General features: G+C 52.1%; 1 protein-coding gene across 3 annotated transcripts in view; it reads left to right on the forward strand.

Annotated features, from left to right (window-relative positions):
- Positions 1-25,000, forward strand: part of LOC139756111 (uncharacterized) — a 728,320-nt gene that overhangs the window by 614,127 nt on the left and 89,193 nt on the right. For all 3 annotated transcript variants that reach the window (XM_071675185.1, XM_071675186.1, XM_071675188.1), the window contains one exon: positions 8,902-8,937. The gene's annotated coding sequence lies outside the window, so the exon portion shown is untranslated. The remainder of the gene's footprint in view (positions 1-8,901; positions 8,938-25,000) is intronic.

Here is a 25,000-nt window from a genome sequence, read left to right on the forward strand (position 1 = left end):
CCCCCCTCCCCCTCTTGTCGTCCCTATAACATCTACAACCTGTCTTGCCGTCCCTATAACATCTACAACCTGTCTTGCCTTCCCTATAACATCTACAACCTGTCTTGCCTTCCCTATAACATCTACAACCTGTCTTGCCTTCCCTATAACATCTACAACCTGTCTTGCCTTCCCTATAACATCTACAACCTGTCTTGCCTTCCCTATAACATCTACAACCTGTCTTGCCTTCCCTATAACATCTACAGCCTGTCTTGCCTTCCCTATAACATCTACAGCCTGTCTTGCCTTCCCTGTAACATCTACACCCTGTCTGCCTTCCCTATTACATCTACAACCTGTCTGCCTTCCCTATAACACATCTACAACCTTTCCTGCCTCCTTTTGGAAAGCCAAGAAGGAATTTCACCTCCTGTAAAACTATTACTTTATGACATTTCGCATCTTTCCTTACTCCATCTTTATGGAGTCGATTTTATATTCAGTTAAAGGTCTGGCCTCGCTGACATTTGTGTCTTACATTACATTAAGAAAATGATAGCTGAGAAAGTGCCATAATGACCCATTGGGCTGGCCTTGTAGATGATTTTAGTATGGCTACAATCAGTCATCCTAACATGTAGAGCCAATAGATAGATAGATAGATTGATAGATAGATAGGTCGGGGGGGGGGGGGGGGTTATAGTACAACTGTTGATGGCTTATTGCTGGCGGTGCTCGAGGGTCGAAGCTGTAACACACACACACACACACACACACACACACACACACACACACACACACACACACACACACACACACACACACACACACACACACCTGTTGGTCTCACTGCCTGGCTATGTCGTCAAGAACAGAGCTGTCTCGTTGTATCGCTTGTATTAGCTTTCATACAGTACCTGGCCACCATCATGTTGTCTCGTTGTATCGCTTGTATTAGCTTTCATACAGTACCTGGCCATCATGATGTATTGCTGTATACCAGTTGTATATACATCAACTCTTCTCTTCTCTTCCTCCTTCCCTCGCTGAACACTGGGGGAACGAAGGAGTTTAGTGGAGTTTATCAGGAAAACTTGAGCCCAACTTATAATAAGTGTTCAGTCCTCATCTTCATTCAACTTTTTGCCAAAGTTAGATTGGTTCATTGTTCTTGTGTGTGTTTCTCTTGGTGGAGGGTTGTTGAGGGGCGGATAATGTGTTTCCTGCCCTGGCCGCTGGGGGTCCTACATCACTACTGGTAGGGTTAGTCTGGAGGAGGGTTAATTGTAGGGGGCTGAGGCTGGTACATTACTGGTAGGGTTAGTCTGGAGGAGGGTTAATTGTAGGGGCCCGAGGCTGGTACATTACTGGTAGGGGTAGTCTGGAGGAGGGTTAATTGTAGGGGGTCTGAGGCTGGTACATTACTGGTAGGGTTAATCTGGAGGAGGGTTAATTGTAGGGGGTCTGAGGCTGGTACATTACTGGTAGGGTTAGTCTGGAGGAGGGTTAATTGTAGGGGGTCTGAGGCTGGTACATTATTGGTAGGGTTAGTTTGGAGGCTGGTACATTACTGGTAGGGGTAGTCTGGAGGAGGGTTTAATTGTAGGGGCCTGGTAGATTACTGGTAGACGTACTCAGAAGGAAGGTTGATTGTAGGGGGCTGTGGACGGTAGATTGATTGGTAAGGATAGCCGTGATTATGGTAGATTGCTAAGGATTAGAACGGGTAGATTAATGGTAGGGCTAGTCTCGAGGGCGGTAGATGGGTTGGGAATGGCAGACTACTAGTAGTGTTAGGGTCGGGATTGACCTATTAAGAGGTGGGATTAATAGATGGGTCAGGATCGACGTGTTAAGAGGTGGGATTAATAGATGGGTCAGGATCGACGTATTAAGAGTTTGGGATTGATAGATGGTTCGGGATTGACCTATTAAGAGTTTGGGATTAATAGATGGTTCGGGATTGACCTATTAAGAGTTTGGGATTAATAGATGGGTCGGGATTGACCTATTAAGAGGTTGGGATTAATAGAATACTGGTAGACTGGGGGTTAGAGGTGGTTGTCTACCAGTTTGACTGGGCTTAACCTTGTAGATTATAACCAGACGTGGGGTTAGCGCTGCAGGAGGGAGTGGTGGCCAAGGTCAAAAAAAAAACATTAAAGATACATTAGAAAATTGAAGTTGATATGTTACTACTGGTTGGGGTTGGAGGGGTCATGCCTGATGGGGTTCTGTTATTACTGGTTGGGTGGTTGGGGGTCATGCCTGATGGGGTTCCATTAGAGATGAGGTTAGGGGCCCTCCAACGCCCCTAGTGGGGAGGGGGATACAAGACACCCCTCCCCCCCAGTCAACCCCTCTACTGCCTTCACAACGCTGGTGTGGGTACCAGAACCCAGCGTGGGTCCCTCTCGGGTCTGGTGAAGCCGCTGGCCTGCCGGGTTCTCACTGTACCAGGCCAGAAGTGGGCATGTTCGACGTGGAGGAGGGCGCTCACCTGCATAGTAGGAGGAGGAGGATAGGAAAGCAAGGAGGCCTCATAGGGGAAGGGGCTTCAGGAGGTTAAGGTAGGTCATAAGGGTAAGGAAGGTTAGGTAGGGAACAGGAAGGTAAATGGTAAGGGGTAAGGAAGGTTAGATAGGGAGGAGGGAGGTAATCATAAGGATAAGGTAGGTTAGGTAGGGAGCAGAGAGGTAAATGGTATGGGTTAAGGAAGGATAGTTAGGGAGCAGGGAGGTAAATCATAAGGGTGAGGAAGATTAGGTAAGGGAGGTAAGTCATAAGGTTAAGGCAGGTTAGGTAGGGGAGCAGTAAGGTTAGGCAGGGACCTGATACCCAATGTTTATGTGTTTGCTGGTGCTATAAGCACCACTCCATTATCGTGGTAGCCAAGAGATACTGATACATTTATCTATCTTTTTATCAGTGGTAGATGGTACCAGGTGTGATCTGCTATACACGCAGGCCCTGCTGTAGTCTGGTGTGTGAACATGTCACACGTGTGTCTCCCGGGTGTGAACATAACCTGGTTTGTGAGTCGAATAGTTTGATCTCGTTGTTCCATCCTCGTCCACAACACAGGCCAGCTAGTGTATAGATCCTAACATGAGATATAGATAAGAAATAGGGTTTGCTTGGTTCGAGGCACTTAGATCAGTGTCTATGGTGTGCGCTGAGGTCTCTCTGATGTATACTTATACAAGTCTACTTATACTTAATGACGTGGTTTATTGACTACGTAGACTTCGTCACTGCCGATAATGCTGTGATGTTTGTTTGGCTTTGTGGGAGAGAACGGTATGTACCCAGGGTTAGGGAGGGACCTGTCGTGTGTGCTGTCTCACGGTCCTGCCCTGAGACGGCTGCCCCACGTGACCCCAAGGTCCTGCCCTGAGACAGTTGCCCTATGAGGCCCCAAGGTCCTGCCCTGAGACAGCTGCTCCACGTGACACCAAGGTCGTGCCTTGAGACAGCTGCGTCAGGTTGACCCGATACGGCTGCCCCACATGACCCCCAAGGTCCCTCCCTCCCTGACACAGTTGCCCCACGTGACCCACCCAACCCCCTCAGGTTGACCTGATGTATGACAGGAGGCCAGCTGTCTCCCCGCTGTCAGCTGGGGTTGCAGTGGAGGGAGGAGTTGGAGGGAGGGAGGAGTTGGAGGGAGGGAGGGGGAAATTTGGGTTGTGTGAGGGTGAGGGGAGTAGTACAGGAGGTGGGAGTGACCATTTCAAGCAGGAAATTTGATGGTGGCTGATAGGCGGGCCTGCCTGCCTGCCTCGCCTCCTGGCTCACACCTGCTGCAACGTGCTATCTGCCTCAGCTGCAGGTCACAGGCGCAGGGCGTCAGCTGCAGGTCAAGGCGGAGAGTCAGCTGAGGTACAGGGGGGGGCGTCAGCCGCAGGTCCAAAAGGGGACGACCGTCGCTGCAGGTCCGGCGGAGGGGGTCAGCTGCAGGTAAAGGGAGGGTCAGCCGCAGGTCAAGGCGGACGACGTCAGCTGCAGGTCACAGGCGGAGGACGTCAGCTGCAGGTCACAGGCGGACGACGTCAGCTGCAGGTCACAGGCGGAGGACGTCAGCTGCAGGTCACAGGCGGACGACGTCAGCTGCAGGTCACAGGCGGACGACGTCAGCTGCAGGTCACAGGCGGACGACGTCAGCTGCAGGTCACAGGCGGACGACGTCAGCTGCAGGTCACAGGCGGACGACGTCAGCTGCAGGTCACAGGCGGACGACGTCAGCTGCAGGTCACAGGCGGACGACGTCAGCTGCAGGTCACAGGCGGACGACGTCAGCTGCAGGTCACAGGCGGACGACGTCAGCTGCAGGTCACAGGCGGACGACGTCAGCTGCAGGTCACAGGCGGACGACGTCAGCTGCAGGTCACAGGCGGACGACGTCAGCTGCAGGTCACAGGCGGACGACGTCAGCTGCAGGTCACAGGCGGACGACGTCAGCTGCAGGTCACAGGCGGACGACGTCAGCTGCAGGTCACAGGCGGACGACGTCAGCTGCAGGTCACAGGCGGACGACGTCAGCTGCAGGTCACAGGCGGACGACGTCAGCTGCAGGTCACAGGCGGACGACGTCAGCTGCAGGTCACAGGCGGACGACGTCAGCTGCAGGTCACAGGCGGACGACGTCAGCTGCAGGTCACAGGCGGACGACGTCAGCTGCAGGTCACAGGCGGACGACGTCAGCTGCAGGTCACAGGCGGACGACGTCAGCTGCAGGTCACAGGCGGACGACGTCAGCTGCAGGTCACAGGCGGACGACGTCAGCTGCAGGTCACAGGCGGACGACGTCAGCTGCAGGTCACAGGCGGACGACGTCAGCTGCAGGTCACAGGCGGACGACGTCAGCTGCAGGTCACAGGCGGACGACGTCAGCTGCAGGTCACAGGCGGACGACGTCAGCTGCAGGTCACAGGCGGACGACGTCAGCTGCAGGTCACAGGCGGACGACGTCAGCTGCAGGTCACAGGCGGACGACGTCAGCTGCAGGTCACAGGCGGACGACGTCAGCTGCAGGTCACAGGCGGACGACGTCAGCTGCAGGTCACAGGCGGACGACGTCAGCTGCAGGTCACAGGCGGACGACGTCAGCTGCAGGTCACAGGCGGACGACGTCAGCTGCAGGTCACAGGCGGACGACGTCAGCTGCAGGTCACAGGCGGACGACGTCAGCTGCAGGTCACAGGCGGACGACGTCAGCTGCAGGTCACAGGCGGACGACGTCAGCTGCAGGTCACAGGCGGACGACGTCAGCTGCAGGTCACAGGCGGACGACGTCAGCTGCAGGTCACAGGCGGACGACGTCAGCTGCAGGTCACAGGCGGACGACGTCAGCTGCAGGTCACAGGCGGACGACGTCAGCTGCAGGTCACAGGCGGACGACGTCAGCTGCAGGTCACAGGCGGACGACGTCAGCTGCAGGTCACAGGCGGACGGCGTCAGCTGCAGGTCACAGGCGGACGACGTCAGCTGCAGGTCACAGGCGGAGGACGTCAGCTGCAGGTCACAGGCGGACGACGTCAGCTGCAGGTCACAGGCGGACGACGTCAGCTGCAGGTCACAGGCGGAGGACGTCAGCTGCAGGTCACAGGCGGACGACGTCAGCTGCAGGTCACAGGCGGACGACGTCAGCTGCAGGTCACAGGCGGACGACGTCAGCTGCAGGTCACAGGCGGACGACGTCAGCCGCAGGTCACAGGCGGACGACGTCAGCTGCAGGTCACAGGCGGACGACGTCAGCTGCAGGTCACAGGTGGAGGACATCAGCTGCAGGTCACAGGCGGACGACGTCAGCTGCAGGTCACAGGCGGACGACGTCAGCTGCAGGTCACAGGCGGACGACGTCAGCTGCAGGTCACAGGCGGACGACGTCAGCTGCAGGTCACAGGCGGACGACGTCAGCTGCAGGTCACAGGCGGACGACGTCAGCTGCAGGTCACAGGCGGACGACGTCAGCTGCAGGTCACAGGCGGACGACGTCAGCTGCAGGTCACAGGCGGACGACGTCAGCTGCAGGTCACAGGCGGACGACGTCAGCTGCAGGTCACAGGCGGACGACGTCAGCTGCAGGTCACAGGCGGACGACGTCAGCTGCAGGTCACAGGCGGACGACGTCAGCTGCAGGTCACAGGCGGACGACGTCAGCTGCAGGTCACAGGCGGACGACGTCAGCTGCAGGTCACAGGCGGACGACGTCAGCTGCAGGTCACAGGCGGACGACGTCAGCTGCAGGTCACAGGCGGACGACGTCAGCTGCAGGTCACAGGCGGACGACGTCAGCTGCAGGTCACAGGCGGACGACGTCAGCTGCAGGTCACAGGCGGACGACGTCAGCTGCAGGTCACAGGCGGACGACGTCAGCTGCAGGTCACAGGCGGACGACGTCAGCTGCAGGTCACAGGCGGACGACGTCAGCTGCAGGTCACAGGCGGACGACGTCAGCTGCAGGTCACAGGCGGACGACGTCAGCTGCAGGTCACAGGCGGACGACGTCAGCTGCAGGTCACAGGCGGACGACGTCAGCTGCAGGTCACAGGCGGACGACGTCAGCTGCAGGTCACAGGCGGACGACGTCAGCTGCAGGTCACAGGCGGACGACGTCAGCTGCAGGTCACAGGCGGACGACGTCAGCTGCAGGTCACAGGCGGACGACGTCAGCTGCAGGTCACAGGCGGACGACGTCAGCTGCAGGTCACAGGCGGACGACGTCAGCTGCAGGTCACAGGCGGACGACGTCAGCTGCAGGTCACAGGCGGACGACGTCAGCTGCAGGTCACAGGCGGACGACGTCAGCTGCAGGTCACAGGCGGACGACGTCAGCTGCAGGTCACAGGCGGACGACGTCAGCTGCAGGTCACAGGCGGACGACGTCAGCTGCAGGTCACAGGCGGACGACGTCAGCTGCAGGTCACAGGCGGACGACGTCAGCTGCAGGTCACAGGCGGACGACGTCAGCTGCAGGTCACAGGCGGACGACGTCAGCTGCAGGTCCCCACACACACACACAACACACACACACACACACCACACACACACACACGCTCCCCTCTCCCTGTCCTCCACGGTCGTGTCGTCCTTTCCTCCCTCATCTCCCTCAGCTTCCCTCCTCCTCCTCCTCCTCCTCCTCCTCCTCCTCTCCTCCTCTCTCCTCCTCCCTCTCCCTATCCTCCACGGTTGTGCCTTCCCTCCCCTCCCTCTTCTCCCCACCTCCTCATGCCATTCCCTCATCTCCCTCAGTATCCTGGCGGTCAGCAGCTTCCCTCTCCCTATCCTCCACTCCTCCCTCTCCCTATCCTCCACTCCTCCCTCTTCCTATCCTCCACTCCTCCCTCTGACTATCCTCCACACAGTGGACGGCTTCCCTCTTCCTCCTCCTCCTCCTCCTCCTCCTCCTCCTCCTCCTCCTCCTCCACTCCTCCCATCTCTGATCTACAGCATCAGGGAGCAACACGAGGACTGCCGCCACTTCCCATCCCAACCTGACCCGCCTCAGTCCCCCACCGTCGTCTTCATGTGTCTGTCCCCCTCTCCTGGTTCCTGCTTCCCCCTCCCTCCCACCCTTCCTCCTTCCCTCCCTCGTATGTAAAGCAAGGAGAGAGAGAGAGAGAGAGAGAGAGAGAGAGAGAGAGAGAGAGAGAGAGAGAGAGAGAGAGAGAGAGAGACTCTCTCTGTCTATCTTCTTTGGCTTGTCTTTGGGAGCGTTGGTTTAGATGGGCGTTGCAGGGGGGGTCGTCTCAAAGGTTCGTGTCTGTAGTTGCTCTATGTAGGGTGATCAAGGGTGGGATGCGGGTCATCACCCTCGCAAAAGCTGTGGTTCTCATCAAGTACACCCACTCCACCCACTCCACCCACTCCACCTCCCAGGTGGTTCACGGTGTCTATATAACTCCTCGTGAGGAAAAATCCATGTCAATATGAGTGAAAAGTGTGAAGAACCTTTTAAAGAACGCCTTTTGTACTGTACAAGAAGAACGCCTTTACAGGACAAGAACACTTGAGATACAGGAGGAACTTGTTGTTTAAACGTCCGAAAACTGGTTTAGGGCTTTACGTGAATGAATTAAGAGACGTTTTGTATCAATCATTGCCAGACGCAAGAGCTCGCTGCTCACGCACCAGTAGAATGTGCCTGATCCAAGTAAGTCTGGAAAGGCATACCAAGCCAGTGGTTTCAGATAGCTCAACTCTTTTTGGCCTTGATCTCGACCGAGTTGTGATTGAGAAGGACTTACGAGAGTAATGGTGTACGTCCGGGAAATGTGAGGTACGGCTGGCAGCGCTTGTTACCGGCCGGCAACGCTGCCATCGTACGGCACGCCACGCCGCCCGCCCGCCCGCCAACTCGTACACCCCGGGCTGGAGCGAGAGGCTCGCATGAGCGGTGTAGCTCGCTCCCTCAAGTACTGTCCAGTGCATGACTTTGTCCCCCCCCCCCCCCCCCCCCTCCCTCAAGCACTGTCCGGTGCATGATTTGGTCCCCCCCTCCCCTCCTCTCCCGTCAAACTTTGATTTCGTAGTTTAAGATTTCCTGCATGATTCGTCCCCCCATGTCAAACTTTGATTTCGTAGTTTAAGATTTCCTGCATGATTCGTCCCCCCATGTCAACTTTGATGTAGTTTAAGATCGCCTGCATGATTTTCCTCCCCATGTCAAACTGTAATGTCGTATTTTAAGATCACCTGCATGACTCGTCCCCCCATGTCAACTTTGATGTAGTTTAAGATCGCCTTCATGACTTTCCCCCCCATGTCAACTTTGATTATCGTAGTTTAAGTGGAGGGACAGTAGCAGTAGTACACATGTGATATATATATTCTTTTCATGTAACTTTGTCTAATTCGGTTTTCCTGTTGTTATTTACGTGGCTCTCGTGTCCCTAATGCTTTTGTTTTTCATTCCAGGTCGCGAGGCAGCAGAGTCTAACCTTCGGTCTGTATGTAAGTACAACGAGATCACTTATACTTTACTCCTGTACACTGAATCTACCAGCCTTTGTACGTATGTATACTACGCTGTGAGGTTGTGTATACTCCGGTTCTATGTCTGTAAACGTCGCTGGGGGTTGTGTATACTCCAGTTCTATGTCTTTGTATACTACGCTGTGAGGTTGTGTACACTCCAGTTTTATATCTTTTTAAACTACGCTGTGGGGTTGTGTATACTCCACTTTTATGTCTTTGTAAACCACGCTGTGGGGTTGTGTATACTCCAGTTCTGTGTCTGTAAACCACGCTGTGGGGTTGTGTATACTTCAGTTCTTGTGTCTTTCTCAAACTCTTCTCAATAGCCGTCATCACACGAGCTGTGGTATACCACCACCCCACACACACACACACACACACACACACACACACACACACACACACACACACACATTCGAAGCCACGGTGTTTGAAAAGGTGATGTGTGTGTGTGTGTGTGTGTGTGTGTGAAGGCAAAGGGCGAGTTAATCTGATCTCCATAGGTCTTTGTTGACCCGGCTTTTGGGAGTGGAAGAATTTTTTTTCTAAGGACGAAGTGGAAGGGGAAAGATGGAAGGAAGGAATACCAACTCTTCTCTGTACGAGGGAAGGAAGGAAGGAGAGAAGGGGGTCCAGGATGCAATTCCTGTTGTGGATGAACTCCCACGCTGACGCTACCGTGCTGGGTTGATGATTAAGTACGAACTGAGACAACGAGGTGGGTTAGGGCGGCCTCCTGTACGGGCCTGTATTGCTGTGTTTGGGTATTCATAGTTGGAGTTTGGATGGATGGTTGATGGAAAGCCTTTGACGCTGAGGGGGGCATGGCCGATGTTTGGCCCAAGTGGGCATATCTTCGTTAGCTCTGCCTCCCCTTATCGTATGTGTTTGAGGTTGTGTCTGGTCGTCTTTGAAGTCCTGTATCATCCTTTGGGATATGGGTGTTGTGGAGGAGGGAGGAGGAGGATATACTTTACTCCTGGAGGTGTTAAGATGTACAAAAAGCTTTCTGAAGAGAGGTATCTCCGAGATGAATGGAGGGGTCTGGTGCGAGCAAATAGATTTTGTTTGTATGGGGTTAAACCTGGCTACGCACCTCATCACTCGGTGTGTGGCTCGAGTGTGTGAGAGGTGGGGTTGTTTGGAAGGGGAGGGGGAGGAAGGAGAAGAAGGGTTTCAGTACTGGGAAAGGAAGGGGGGTTAGAGAGGGAGATAAGAATACTTGACATGAATAGGATATTCAGTCGTGTGACGGTACTTATAGTGTGTTCTTGAACGCACTGATCAAAGATAATACTGCCCTTTTTTTTGCTCAACACGACCCCGCATGACCTTTTAGCCCTTCATCCCTATGGTGTTTAAACCTCCGCGATAATAACTCCTTCAGTAGAACCCTTTGTACTCCCGAGGAAAAAAACGTTTGTGGTGTGAAGTCCTCACTGTCTCGTCGTATCGTCAGGAAGGTGTTACTTAAACAAGAGAGCGTACGACCGTAGAGTTCAGGGTAGGCGAGGAGGCGTTGTGTGTGGATGGTGGGTCATGAAGCGACGCAGTGACTCGTCCTTGTTTGTTGCACGTGTATGTTCGTGATAATGTGACACTTATGGATCATGTAATTGACAGCAAAGTGGAATATATGTATATATATATATATATATATATATATATATATATATATATATATATATGTATATATATATATATATATATATAGCAATGATAAAGGCGAAGAAACTAATCAGAAAATGATGAAGACTGTGATAGAACTCGGAGTAATATTTGGTTCGCGACTTAATCTTCAGTGACCACAAGGAAGCAACGGTTGCTTCCTCCAAGAGGACGATGCGATGGATCCTGCGGACTTTCTAGACAGGAAAGAAAAAACAGTGGATTGGTACTTTTCAAGGTACTAATTCTCTCACGTATATGGTATTGCTGTGCTCAAACATCACCCAACAAGGGAAGCAGAACTGCTAAATTTGAAGAAGTTCAGAGATCTCTCAAGGCCTATATGATTTCGGTAAAGGAATTGAATTACTGAAAACGGCAGAAATCTCTCGAGGCCATCTTCCCTGGAGCGCAGACGGGAGAGGTATATCATCATCTCTACCTGGAAGATCGCAGAAGATGTGGTCCTCAACTTACACTCGAAGATATCATCCTGCTAGTACGACAGGCATGGAAGACTTTGTTAAAAAAAAAAGACCACCTCTCTTGACATCCAAAGATTTCAGAAGTGGTATTTAAAGAACGCTCTAAACATCCGGGCCTCAAGTTACCACCATGACGTTTGAAATTTACCCCCATGCCGTTGAAAAGTTACCCCCATGATGTTGAAAAGGTAGTCCCATGACGTTTAAAAGTTACCCCCATGACGTCTAAAAGTTACCCCCATGACGTCTAAAAGTTACCCCCATGACTTCTAAAAGTTACCCCTATGACATTTAAAAGTTACCCCATGACGTTTAAAAGTTACCCCCATGACATTTAAAAGTTACCCCCATGACGTTTAAAAGTTATTCCCATGACGTCTAAAAGTTACCCCCATGACGTTTAAAAGTTACCCCATGACGTTTAAAAGTTACCCCATGACGTCTAAAAGTTACTCCCATGACGTCTAAAAGCTACCCCCATGACGTTTTGAAGTTACCCCCATGACGTTTAAAAGTTACCCCATGACGTTTAAAAGTTACCCCCATGACGTTGAAAAGTTACCCCCATGACTTCTAAAAGTTACCCCATGACGTTTTGAAGTTACCCCATGACGTTTGAAATTTACCCCCATGACGTTGAAAAGTTACCCCCATGACGTTTAAAAGTTACCCCATGACGTTTAAAAGTTACCCCCATAACGTTTTAAAGTTACTCCCATGACGTTTAAAAGTTACCCCATGACTTCTAAAAGTTACCCCATGACTTCTAAAAGTTACCCCCATGACTTCTTAAAGTTACCCCTATGACATTTAAAAGTTACCCCCATGACGTTTAAAAGTTATTCCCATGACGTTTAAAAGTTACCCCATGACGTTTTGAAGTTACCCCCATGACGTTTAAAAGTTACCCCATGACCTTTTGAAGTTACCCCCATGACGTTTAAAAGTTACCCCATGACGTTTTAAAGCTACCCCTATGACGTTTAAAAGTTACCCCCATGACGTTTGAAAGTTACCCCAAGAAAAGTTACCCCATTGACGTTTAAGAGTTACCCCATGACGTTTAAAAGTTACCCCCATGACGTCTAAAAGTTACCCCATGACGTCTAAAAGTTACCCCATGACATGTAAAAGTTACCCCCATGACGCTTAAAAGTTACCCCATGACATCTAAATCCCCCACATCATAACGTACGTATTTCTATTTCGAGATATTCCCCCTTTTTTTTTTTTTACCCTCCCCTCCTCTCCACTCTTTCCTCCCTCCTCTCCACCCTTCCCCCTCCTCCTCTCCACCTTCCCCCCTCCTCTCCAACCTTCCCCCCCTCCTCTCCACCCTTTCCCCCCTCATCCTCTCCACCCTTCCCTTCCCCATCCTCCCACAGGTGTTTCTGTTTACAGTAAAAACACGCCAATGGCTGAATATGTGGGATGGGGTTGTTGATGCGCGCCGTGGTTAGGTCTGGTTGTGGGTAAACATGTGGTTCATGCATATGCATGATGGTGCATGTTTGGGGAGGGGGAGGGGAGGGGGATTTACCTGGGGGTGTCTGACGGAAGGTATGGTGGTTGGGAGGAGGAGGAGGAGGAGGAGGAGGAGGAGGACGATTTTCCTCCTCCTCTTCCTCCTCCTCCTGGAATGGGCATGATTTCCCTCCCTCTCTCTCTCTCTCTCTCTCTCTCTCTCTCTCTCTCTCTCTCTCTCTCTCTCTATATATATATATATATATATATATATATATATATATATATATATTATATTATATTATTTATTGATTTTTTTATCAAATTTATTTCTACTTGATCGCCGTTTCCCGCGTCAGCGAGGTAGCGCCAGGAAACAGACGACGAACGGCCCATCCACTCCTATACACACATATATATATACGTAATTGCCCATGCACACAGATATACATACATATACATATCAACATATACATACATATACATACATTTATATACACATACACAGACATATTACATATATACGCTTGTACACATGTGCGGGGTGATTAAGCATGTTTGACAAGTCAGGTTATAATGGGTCGACTGGGCAGGAGTCGTTTGCACACCTGTCTACCTACGCATCTGTCTGTTTACGCATGTCTACCTACGCATCTGTCTACGCATGTCTCTACGCATCTGTCTACCTACGCATCTGTCTGTCTACGCATCTGTCTCTCTACGCATCTGTCAACCCACGCATCTGTCTCTCTACGCATCTATCTATCTACGCATCTCTCTCTCTACGCATCTCTCTCTCTCTACGCATCTGTCTCTCCGTACCCAAAATCATCACTCGAGTTCTGATACCATGGGACAGACCAGGCTGTACGGACCTGGTCCACGCCAAGTACTGCGGGAGTGAACGGATGTTAGATAGACAGTTAGGTAGATAGATACACGAATAGATAGACAGAGACAGACAGACAGACAGAGAGATAGATCGTGTAATCCGTAGAACCAGTTGTCATAATACGTTATTGAAGAGAGCGAGCAGGAGAGGGATGTCTTAAAAGGAAAATCATGTGACATCTTGTGACACTTAGGCCCCACACGCCCCTCCCCCCACAGCCAGCCATAGGCCTATTTACCGTTATGTATCGACACGGTTGTGGGCAGATCGGTAAGGTGGGGGTGTGGGGGTGGGGGTGGGGTGTGTGTGGGGGGGTGGGTATCTGGTAGAGGGATGGTCAGGGGAGGAGGAGGAGGGAGGAGGAGGGGTAAGGTGGCAGCCAGGATGGAAGAGGAGGGAGGACGGGTGGGAGGGAAGGTGGGTGAGGGAGGGAAACTGTGGACATGTTTCCAGGCAAGTTTGTGACAAATCTTCAAGTCTTGAAGAAAAGATTTTACGTTCATTGTCCAGTTGTGGTGGGAGGAGGAGGAGAGAGGAGGAGGGAGAGGAGGCGCAGGCCTGGGCTGGCCTGGGTTGGTTGGTGGTTGTGGTTGTGGTAGGAGGAGGGAGCCGGGAGGAAGGGTGAGGGAGGGGGGACTTTAGCACCGGGAGTTGGTACTATACTGTGGGAAACGGGTTGCCTACAACTGGTGGCTCACTTTACTACGTCACTCGTAGGCTTGGTCGTAGAGTGGAAAGGTCAGGTCACACATCTGCCCTTCAAGGGAGGTCATCAGACACGTCCTCTCTGGGTATAAGACGGAGGTCAAGGGTGATTTACGCCTGGCCCTGAAGTCATGGGTTGGTTTTTCGTCCTGTCCGCCACCCTCGCCCTCGCTGGGCCAGCTGGCGTGTGACCCAGCGCCTCGTGTCGGAGAGTCAGCTGGTGAAGTTGACGTACCGCTGGGCTAAACTCTACGCTGGGGTCCCGCCACGTTTCACTTACACCCCCTGTGGGGTTCCCCTCACCTCCCCCCCCACCCTCACATAATGCGTCGTGTTATGGGGTCGTGTGTGTGTGTGTGTTTGTGTGTGTGTGGACCGTTTATGGAATAGTAATGGTCGGACGAGGTCGTTCCAGATTGTGTTATGGCCAGTACACGATATGCGAGTGGTATACGTATATATTCTAATGTATGCGACACACGTTTGGCTTGCGCAATGTACACGTCTCTGGTGTGTGTGTGTGTGTGTGTGTGTGTGTGTGTGTGTGTGTGTGTGTGTGTGTGTTACATAACAGCCACATGAACTGGGCACAGATTGGAAGGGAACTGCCCATCACGGCCAGGGGGTGATGGGAGGGAAGGGGGGAAACAACTCCCTCCAGAGCCCTCCGCGCCAGACGAAGCTTAGAATGGAGTGGAAGGAGGATGGAAAACCCGTGGGGAGGTAGATGGTAGAAGGGCGGAGTAGATAGGAGGAGGTAGAAGGACAGGCCTTTCCACTCTGCTCCATCCATCCACATTCCTCCGTCAGCATCCCTCTCTTGTGGAGGCGAAGGTTAGACAGTGGAGTCGAAGCCTTGGGTAAGAAGGGATGGGGAGGTGGGAGAGATGAGAGGAGACCTCTTGGCCTCCCTCCACCACCTGCTCACCTCCCCTGAGCGCCTACCTCCCCACTCCCCGCCACCCACTCCCTCCTTCCGCCTGCCTCCCCTTCTCCTGGGAAGAGGGAGTGGGGTGTGGGTGGAGGGATGGATATCGGGCTGGAAAAGCAGGTTTTATTAGAGTTTATATGGCGGGTCGTGATGGCTGGCTGGCTGGTGGCTGCCGTGACTGGCCGCTGGATTGGCTCATTCTGGCCAAGAGAACCCACCACCTCTCCCTCCCTCCCTCCCTTCCCCTTCCTCCATCCCTCCATCCCTCTGGTCCCAACCTATCTCATCGCCATTACTGTTGTCCTCCATCACTACTGATGCCCAGCACCGCCATTACTCTTTCCCCTCCCCCTTCCTTCCTCCCCTTCCCCTCCAATGACCACCTCTGTCTCACTTGTCACCACCACCACCTCTCCCCCATCACCTCCACCACCTCTCACCTCCATCACCTCCACCCCTCTCTCCTCATCATGTATTTCATAGGATGGGCCATACTGCCTCTTCATTCATCTTGAGAATCCTGGAATGGATGAAATATATACAGTTTAGAGGTAATATCTTGAGGCAGGTGGTCCCCCGTAGCCATCTGTCTGTCCTTCTGACTGTCTTCTGTCTGCCTGTCTGTCTGTAGTGTGCGTGTATGTAGTACATGGACGACTGTGTAAAATACTACCCTTGAAATCCAAAGGTGCGATATGCACACAAAGAGAGAGAGAGAGAGAGAGAGAGAGAGAGAGAGAGAGAGAGAGAGAGAGAGAGAGAGAGAGAACACCTTATGTATCTGGAGGTCCCTTAAGACTCTTCAACACCTGGCCATCTATACCATCAGAAACAGCCTGGGATGCACGGTGGAGAGGGTCAAGAGTGCACTGGACAAGTACCTACAAAGTGTACCAGACCAGCCAGGCTGTGGGGGGCTGGCTATGGTGTGTGGCCCCGAGCTCAGGCTGCAGCCGCTTCCAACAGCTTGGTCGACCAACGACCCAACCCAACACTAGCCTGGGCTCAGTTCGGGCTTAAAGGGCAGGTAAAGGACCCGCAGAAGGCTTTACCAGATATTCACCAGGTGTACAACAAGGATGCCTGGTGTAGGATATCTTGAGTCACCATGGACCTGCCCGGGGTCTGGCCCTCATGAGTTCGAATCCTGGCTGCGGTTAGTTGGCCCACACCCAAGCCAGGTGTTCATCCTCTCCTCTAGGCTGGTCAGTGAACGGATAGCTGTGTGTGTGTGTGTGTGTGTGTGTGTGTGTGTGTACGTACATGGGAGTAAAGACATGATACATATATACAAGGTTAAGAGACGGGGCGACACGAGCGTAAAACTCTTTCCCAGTAACGCACAAATGGTAATCTCTCTCTCTCTCTCTCTCTCTCTCTCTCTCTCTCTCTCTCTCTCTCTCTCTCTCTCTCTCTCTCTCTCACACACACACACACACACACTGTGAAAAGAACAGGGACACACAGCTAACTCGTGTGACCAGAAGCAAGACAATACGCGGACTTCGGACCTTAAGGCCTGCAGACTCTCGCGCGTGTTGTATAACACTGTCTCGCTCTCATGATTAAAACGGAGTATACTAACCCAACTTGCGGATAAGGTCGGTGAGTCGCCCGACTTTCGTGCCAAATTGGACCAACGTGTTGGGTTGGAGGCGACGCGTCTCTCTTCCCACAGTTGCCGGAATGTAAATATTGCTGCTGTATGTGTTGATGGTCGGCATTTATTTCCCAGTTGTGTACTGGAGGAGGTGGAGGAAAGGGGGGGGGGAGTTGACCCTGTTAGGAGGAGGGGTTTGACCTTGTTTGGTGGAGGAGGAGGGGGTGGTGGTGTTGACCATGTTAGGTGGAGGAGGAGGAGGTGGTGTTGGTGGTTGACCATGTTAGGTGGAGGAGGAGGAGGAGGAGGTGTTGTTGACCATGTTAGGTGGAGGAGGAGGAGGTGTTGGTGGTTGACCATGTTAGTTGGTGGACGAGGAGTAGGTGGTGTTGACCACGTTAGGAGGAGGAGGAGTGGGAATGGGTGGTGTTGACCATGTTAGGTGGAGAAGGACGTGTTGTTGACCATGTTAGGTGGAGGAGGGGGAGTGGATGGTGTTGACCATGCTAGGTGGAGGAGGACGTGTTGTTGACCATGTTAGGTGGAGGAGGAGGAGGTGTTGGTGGTTGACCATGTTAGTTGGTGGACGAGGAGTAGATGGTGTTGACCATGTTAGGTGTAGGAGGAGGATGGGGTGTGGTTGACCATGTTAGGTGGAGGAGGACGTGTTGTTGACCATGTTAGGTGGAGGAGGAGGATGGGGTGTGGTTGACCATGTTAGGTGGAGGAGGAGGAGGAGGAGGAGGTGTTGTTGACCATGTTAGGTGGAGGAGGAGGAGGTGTTGGTGGTTGACCATGTTAGGTGGTGGACGAGGAGTAGGTGGTGTTGACCACGTTAGGAGGAGGAGGAGTGGGAATGGGTGGTGTTGACCATGTTAGGTGGAGGAGGACGTGTTGTTGACCATGTTAGGTGGAGGAGGGGGAGTGGATGGTGTTGACCATGCTAGGTGGAGGAGGACGTGTTGTTGACCATGTTAGGTGGAGGAGGAGGAAGGGGAGGGGGTGGTGTTGACCATGTTAGGTGGAGGAGGACGTGTTGTTGACCATGTTAGGTGGAGGAGGAGGAGGAGGAGGTGGTGTTGTTGACCAGGTTAGGTGGAGGAGGAGGAGGAGGGGGAGTGGATGGTGTTGACCATGTTAGGTGGAGGAGGAGGAGGAGGAGGGGGAGTGGGTGGTGTTGGCCATGTTAGGTGGAGGAGGACGTGTTGTTGACCATGTTAGATGGAGGAGGAGGAGGAGGAGGTGGTGTTGTTGACCATGTTAGGTGGAGGAGGACGTGTTGTTGACCATGTTAGATGGAGGAGGAGGAGGAGGAGGTGGTGTTGTTGACCATGTTAGGTGGAGGAGGACGTGTTGTTGACCATGTTAGATGGAGGAGGAGGAGGAGGAGGTGGTGTTGTTGACCATGTTAGGTGGAGGAGGACGTGTTGTTGACAATGTTAGGTGGAGGAGGAGGAGGAGGAGGTGGTGTTGTTGACCATGTTAGGTGGAGGAGGAGGAGGGGGAGTGGGTGGTGTTGACCATGTTAGGTGGAGGAGGAGGAGGAGGTGGTGTTGTTGACCATGTTAGGTGGAGGAGGAGGAGGGGGAGTGGGTGGTGTTGACCATGTTAGGTGGAGGAGGAGGAGGAGGTGGTGGTGTTGACCATGTTAGGTGGAGGAGGACGTGTTGTTGACCATGTTAGGTGGAGGAGGAGGTGGCGGAGGGGGAGTGGGTGTTGTTGACCATGTTAGATGGAGGAGGAGGAGGTGGAGGGGGAGTGGGTGGTGTTGACCATGTTAGGTGGAGGAGGAGGTGGCGGAGGGGGTGGTGTTGTTGACCATGGTAGGTGGATCTCGTACGAGTCGTTGTGGTTTCCCTGCAGATGTGGCAACATATGGTCAACAGTAGAAGAACACTGTTCAAACTCGCTGGTGACCCCACGAAGCACGAGAGAGAGAGAGAGAGAGAGAGAGAGAGAGAGAGAGAGAGAGAGAGAGAGAGAGAGAGAGAGAGAGAGAGAGAGAGAGAAAGAATGTTATCTCCCCTCCGGTCCTGAAACTGTTCATTTCAGTGGCTGAAAGTATTAATAACACTGTAGTGGGGGGTGAGTGAGGGAAGGAAAGGAGGTGAGGGGATGTGTTCAGTCCGAGAGTGGAGAAGTTCCTATATTCTCCCTCACACAAATATTTACCTTCGCCAGCCTCCAAAAAAGAAAAAATACTTTTAAAATTTTTTTTTTGTAGGTAATACAAGGTTGATGACGTCATCATCATCATCATCATTGACCTTGATAGGGGGGAAACACCCCTCCTCCCCCCCTCCCCCTCCTCCCCGAGACCTTGGACCCCCGTGGTTCTGAAGTCGACATTGACTGAAGTCTTGACGTCGAATGCGACTTGTTGACCTTGTCGAGTGCTGGCTGACCTCTGACCTTGTCGAGTGCCGGCTTACCTCTGACCTTGTCGAGTGCTGGCTGACCTCTGACCTTGTCGAGTGCTGGCTGACCTCTGACCTTGTCGAGTTCCGGCTTACCTCTGACCTTGTCGAGTGCTGGCTGACCTCTGACCTCGTCGAGTGTCGGCTGACCTCTGACCTCGTCGAGTGTCGGCTAACCTCTGACCTTGTCGAGTGCTGGCTGACCTCTGACCTTGTCGAATGCTGACCTCTGACCTTGTCGAGTGCTGGCTGACCTCTGACCTTGTCGAGTGCTGGCTGACCTCTGACCTTGTCGAAGGCTGACCTCTGACCTTGTCGAGTGCTGGCTGACCTCTGACCTTGTCGAGTTCCGGCTTACCTCTGACCTTGTCGAATGCTGACCTCTGACCTTGTCGAGTGCTGACTGACCTCTGACCTTGTCGAAGGCTGACCTCTGACCTTGTCGAGTGCCGGCTGACCTCTGACCTTGTCGTGTTGGCTGACCTCTGACCTTGTCGAGTGCTGGCTGACCTCTGACCTTGTCGAATGCTGACCTCTGACCTTGTCGAGTGCTGGCTGACCTCTGACCTTGTCGAGTGCTGACTGACCTCTGACCTTGTCGAGTGCTGACTGACCTCTGACCTTGTCGAGTGCTGACTGACCTCTGACCTTGTCGAGTGCCGGCTGACCTCTAACCTTGTCGAGTGCTGGCTGACCTCTGACCTTGTCGAGTGCCGGCTGACCTCTGACCTTGTCGAGTGCCGGCTGACCTCTGACCTTGTCGAATGCTGACCTCTGACCTTGTCGAGTGCTGGCTGACCTCTGACCTTGTCGAGTGCTGACTGACGTCTGACCTTGTCGAGTGCTGACTGACCTCTGACCTTGTCGAGTGTTGGCTGACCTCTGACCTCGTCGAGTGCTGGCTGACCTCTGACCTCGTCGAGTGTCGGCTGACCTCTGACCTTGTCGAGTGCTGACTGACCTCTAACCTCGTCGAGTGTCGGCTGACCTCTGACCTTGTCGAATGCTGACCTCTGACCTTGTCGAGTGCTGGCTGACCTCGTCGAGTGCCGGCTGACCTCTGACCTTGTCGAATGCTGACCTTTGACCTTCCACCTATGCTCTCACTGTTGGCTGTCCCGTAGCCTTATCTTGGAGAAGCAGTGTTGCCAGGGTCAGCTGCTACTGTACCTGGACCTCCAGCATGTAACATCAGTGTTGCCAGGGTCAGCTGCTACTGTACCTGGACCTCCAGCATGTAACATCAGTGTTGCCAGAGTCAGCGCGGCTACTGTACCTGGACCTCCAGTGTTGCCAGGGTCAGCGGGGCCTGGTTGACGTAGCGGTGTTCCCCAGGGACAACCCTGGGCTGTTAGACCCCACACAAGTTCGCTAACTTTATACCATTGCGCTCACCTCCCTGGAAGTTTGCATTTTAATACAGATTCTGCAAATAATATTTAGAGGGACTGGACTAAAGTGTTGCATATGATTTGAATATATTCCTTACTCGTATTATCAGGGAATTCATGAAATTATAATTTTTGCCTCTGACGAGTTTGAAACTTTGCTTCTCGCCTCAACCGTTCACAATTTTTTTTTATATGTATAAATATATATATATGTATTTTTTTTTTTGCCCCCTTGGCACATAAAGCGGGTTACCTCCGTAAAACTTTTATTTTCCCAGAGATATTGTAGAGCTGAAGGGAAAATATTGTTAAATATTTGTTCTCTTTGGTGAATATATCAGGTTTACTGTATACCGCGGTAAACCTTGACCTCTGGGGTTAGGGTAACTGGATACCGAGGTAAACCTTGACCTCTGGGGTTAGGGTAACTGGATACCGTGGTAAACCTTGACCTCTGGGGTTAGGGTAACTGGATACCGTGGTAAACCTTGACCTCTGGGGTTAGGGTAACTGGATACCGAGGTAAACCTTGACCTCTGGGGTTAGGGTAACTGGATACCGAGGTAAACCTTGACCTCTGGGGTCAGCTTTACTGTAAACCGTGGTAAACGACCTCTGGGATCAGGTTTACTGTATACCGCCGACCTCTAGGGTCAGGTTTACTGTATACCGCGGTAAACCTCGACCCCTCGGGTCAGGTCTACTGTATACCACGGTAGACAACTTTGACCTCCCGGTCAGGGCCGGTACTGTATACTACGGTAAACCCTGACCCCTCGTGCCACGTCTACTGTATACCAGTGTAACTCTGACCCCTCGTGCTAGATCTACTGTATACTACTGTAAACCTTAACCTCCCCTCGTGTAAGATCTACTGTATACTACTGTAAATCCTGACCCCTCGTGCTGGATCTACTGTATACCACTGTAAACCCTGACCCCCACCTCGTGCTGGATCTACTGTATACCAGTGTAAACCCGGACCACCCCCACCTCGTGCTGGATCTACTGTATACCAGTGTAAACCCGGACCACCCCCACCTCGTGCCAGATCTACTGTATACCAGTGTAAACCCGGACCACCCCCACCTCGTGCTGGATCTACTGTATACCAGTGTAAACCCTGACCTCGTGCCAGATCTACTGTATACCACTGTAAACCCTGACTCCCCCCCTCGTGCTAGATCTACTGTATACCACTGCAAACCCTGACCCCCTCGTGCTGGATCTACTGTATACCACTGTAAACCTTGAACCCCCCCTCGTGCTAAATATACTGTATACCACTGTAAACCCTGACCCCTCGTGCCAGATCTACTGTATACTACTGTAAACCTTGAACCCTCCCTCGTGCTAGGTCTACTGTATACCACTGTAAACCCTGACCCCCTCGTGCTAGATCTACTGTATACCACTGTAAACCCTGACCTGTCGTATCAGGTCAGATGCATTCGGCTGACCTGTTGTTGGACTTGACATTTTACCCCCACACTTGCCTGGTGACCCCGGCGGGCTGGGCTGGGGAGCCCCGTGTGGCATGGCACGGTCTGCACCCGAGCCCCGGCCTCGGGTATGCAAATGAGACTGCCTGATTTTTTTTTTCCCCTATTTTTTCTTAATTTTTTTTTTCCAATATATTTTTTTTTCTTCTCTCACGAGGCGTCTTAGATGGTGGCGGGACTATTTCTTGGATGGAAAGTTTCATTTCTTTTTTCTTTCTTTTTCGGGGGGTGTAGGAGAGAGAGAGAGAGAGAGAGAGAGAGAGAGAGAGAGAGAGAGAGAGAGAGAGAGAGAGGGGTGGGGTGGCCTTCTCCTCCTCCTCTGGTCCAGCCTCGAGCCTCGGGGTCCAGTTTGTGAACGTACCGGGTCCAGCTGTGGGTCCTGGTGGTGGGTGGGACATCATATGAATGGGGTCGACTGTTTTCATATGCGATTCGGTGTTACTTCTTCTCTCCTCCTCCTCCTCCCCACCGCAGGGAGAATGAGGTTGGTAGAAGATGGGTTAGGTTTTAGGATGTGGGTAGAGCGGGGTAGGGTGAAGGGAGGGGCGGATAGATGACGAAAATGGGATGGAAAGAACAGAAGGGAAGGGTACTGTGAAACGCGTGTCAGTTACTGGAAGGGTGTTTTTAAAAGGTGGGTGGGTGAGGGTGGGGAGCTGTTACAGGAAGGGGTGCCCATCACCTGAAGGGTGTGTAAGAAGGGGGTGCTAAAGTACAGTAAGGGTGGTATATGGGAGCTGTGCCCATAACGGGAAGGGTGAATGGGAAGGGGTAACCATTCCCATGAAGGGTGTATGGAAAGGGCACCCAATGGGAAGGGTAACCATTCCCATGAAGGGTGTATGGAAAGGGTACCCATTACAGGAAGGGTGTATGGAAGGGATGGCCACACCAGGAAGGAAGTATGAGTTGGATGGGTGAGGGGCAAAGGCTTTATGGAAGGGAAGAGCGAAGGAGGAGAGGCACTTTTTAAGTGTTCTCTCGGTCAGATGGTGAGGGGAGGGAAGGGCAAGACGGAGGGAGGGAAGATGGGTTGGCCGCAGGCCAGTTGGAGAAAGCTCTCTCGTCCCTTGGAAAGACTGCCACGCTCAAGGCCGAACCATTTATATGTATATATATATATATATATATATATATATATATATATATATATATATATATATATACATATATTTTCAGTGCAGGTAGTACTACTGGGCTCTCTCTCTCTCTCTCTCTCTCTCTCTCTCTCTCTCTCTCTCTCTCTCTCTCTCTCTCTCTCTCTCTCCCTCCTTCCTCGGTCACTGCCATTATTTCCGGGAGCCGAACCTTATCATCATCATCACTGTTCTCCGTCACTGCCTGTTTGCTATTATAATAGGCCCAGATGATTGGCAAACGAAGTCATTTGAATCATTACCGGCTGCAATAACTTTATCGCGTCATCTTAATTACGACAGCACCGTGTTGCTTCGTCCCGTCTTCTTCGGCAGCAGCAGCACCACCACCAGTGCGTCGTCACCACCAGCACCGTCACGGCGAAGTGAGACGCTGCAAGGTGCGACGACCACCTCCCCGTCCATGTTCCCAGACGCGTTGACGCCTGGCACACGCTAGGGGTGCGGACCTCTCTATGTTCATGCTTCCCAAAACAGACGGGCGTCTGAACAACCTCCCCCCCTCCAGGTCACCCTCGAAAGACACACCCTCTCCCCCACACTTTTTTTTTTTTTTTTTTTTTTTAACTCTCGCGAATATTTCAAAGTTTATTACGCCAACTCGACCAGTCCTTAAAAGATAAAATTATAGTAAAGCAGTGCCAGTGTTATTCTACCTTACCTCACGTATGATTTACGTCGATTTCAAAGGTCTTCTACCTCCCACAGCCTGGGTCTTAGGACCTTACCTTGCCTTACATTTACCGTATGATGGTTTGTTTGGTGGTCTTCTACCTCCACAGCTGGGGTCTGAAACCTTACCTGACCGTACGTATTCATTACGTTCATCTCGGGGGTTCTCTTACCCTTACATAGATCTCTGCACGCTTTTAAGCTTACAGTTTCGCCTCCCTCACTTTGCTCCTTCATATCTAGCTTCCTCTCTGGCCGATCTATCTCTGTGGTTGTTGATGGATCAGCTTCCTCCTCCTACCCTCCCCCTCCTTTCTCTTTCCATGAACACCGGTGTCCCTCAAGGTTCTGTCCTGTCTCCTAGTCCTTTCTCCTACATTTTTTCTCCTTTCTATGAATGATTTCCTTTCTTCCATAGATAACCAGATGCACTCATACGCTGACGAGTCAACACTTCATTCATCCACATACTTCAGTTCTGCTCCTTCTTCTCTCACTCGATCTGCATCTCGTTTTGAAACAGCTTCCTCAATAAACTCAGGCTTGGACAAGATATCTTAGTGGGTCTGATGCCTCCAAGACCCGGTTTCTACCCATCTCTCTGTCGAAAACTCCTCACAACTCTCGTCTCACCTTTAACGGTTCTGTGATTCCACCTCTTGACTCAATGAATGAATATACTTTGTATTTATGTAACATCCACTCTTTCTTGGAAACCTCACATCAGGAAAATAGTTAAGTCTGCCTCTAAAAAAAAGACGGGAGTCCTATTTGGATGTCGATACTTCTTTTCTTCTGCACAGTTGTTCCGTTTGTACAAAGGATTGATTCGTCCTTATATGGAGTACTGCTCGCACATCTGGGGTGGTTCTAGCTCTGCATCCTTACTAGACAGAGTTGAGTCGAAAGCGGTCCGACTTATAAACTGTCCTAGGTTAACTTCCAAACTTGACCCCCTTGTTCCACGCCGCAATGTTGGTTCACTTTCCCTCTTCTATAGGTATTACTCTGGTTTTTGCTCCCGAGAGCTGGCTGCTTGTGTGCCCCCCACCACTAGCTAGACCACGCAATACTAGGCAAGCTGCTGCATCGTCACATCATTACTGTGTGATCGTTGGCTACTCAAGGATGGGTCATTTTGATAATTGTTTCTTT

This window comes from Panulirus ornatus, chromosome 20, assembly GCF_036320965.1.
Source record: "Panulirus ornatus isolate Po-2019 chromosome 20, ASM3632096v1, whole genome shotgun sequence".
Lineage (NCBI taxonomy): Eukaryota > Metazoa > Arthropoda > Malacostraca > Decapoda > Palinuridae > Panulirus > Panulirus ornatus.